Raw genomic sequence first — 611 nt, 5'->3', positions numbered from 1 at the left:
GTACTGGGTGTACTGGGGTTACTGGGGGTACTGGGGATAGGGGGGGCATGGGAACATGGGGGTACTGGGGGTACTGGGGATACTGGGAATTACTGGGGGTACTGGCGGCATGGGGACATGGAGATATGGAAATATGGGGACACGGGGGGGGGGGGCATGGACGTGGGATTATGGGGACGTGGGGACATCGGGACCATGCCCCCCCCATCCCCGTGTCCCCCCCGTGTCCCCCCCCCGTCCCCAGTGTCCCCCCCGGCGCCCCCCCCGGAGGAGGCGTCCCCCCTGGAGCGGGGGCTGCACGCCGTGGTGGGCACCTTCTACCAGTACGCGGGGGCGCCGGGGGGGGGCGGCGAGCCCAGCCTGGACCCCCGCGCCTTCCAGGGGCTGCTGCGCCGCGAGCTGGGCCACCAGCTGAGCGTGAGTGGCCACCAAGGGACACCCCCCCCGGGGGACCCCCCCCCTAACTGGACCCGGGGTCCCAGGGGGGGCCTGGACACGTCCCCGAGTCCCCGCGTCCCCAGGCTCGTGGCCCCATGGCCCCCGGGGTGTCCCCCCCACAAGTGTCCCCGTGTCCCCACTCCCATGTCCCAATGTCCCCAGGTGCCCCCCCC

At 72.7% G+C, this 611-nt stretch overlaps 1 long non-coding RNA gene across 1 annotated transcript in view; it reads left to right on the top strand.

Moving 5' to 3' along the window:
• Positions 1-203: 203 nt before the first annotated feature.
• LOC118159776 overlaps positions 204-611 on the top strand; it is a 674-nt gene continuing 266 nt past the window's right edge. The window contains exon 1 of the long non-coding RNA XR_004747246.1: positions 204-417. This is a non-coding gene — a long non-coding RNA (uncharacterized LOC118159776). The remainder of the gene's footprint in view (positions 418-611) is intronic.

The sequence above is a fragment of the Oxyura jamaicensis genome, unplaced genomic scaffold (assembly GCF_011077185.1).
Source record: "Oxyura jamaicensis isolate SHBP4307 breed ruddy duck unplaced genomic scaffold, BPBGC_Ojam_1.0 oxyUn_random_OJ72012, whole genome shotgun sequence".
Taxonomy (NCBI): Eukaryota; Metazoa; Chordata; class Aves; order Anseriformes; family Anatidae; genus Oxyura; species Oxyura jamaicensis.
The sequence above is the reverse complement of the archived record's forward strand: the minus strand, read 5'-3'. Positions and strand labels throughout refer to the sequence as shown.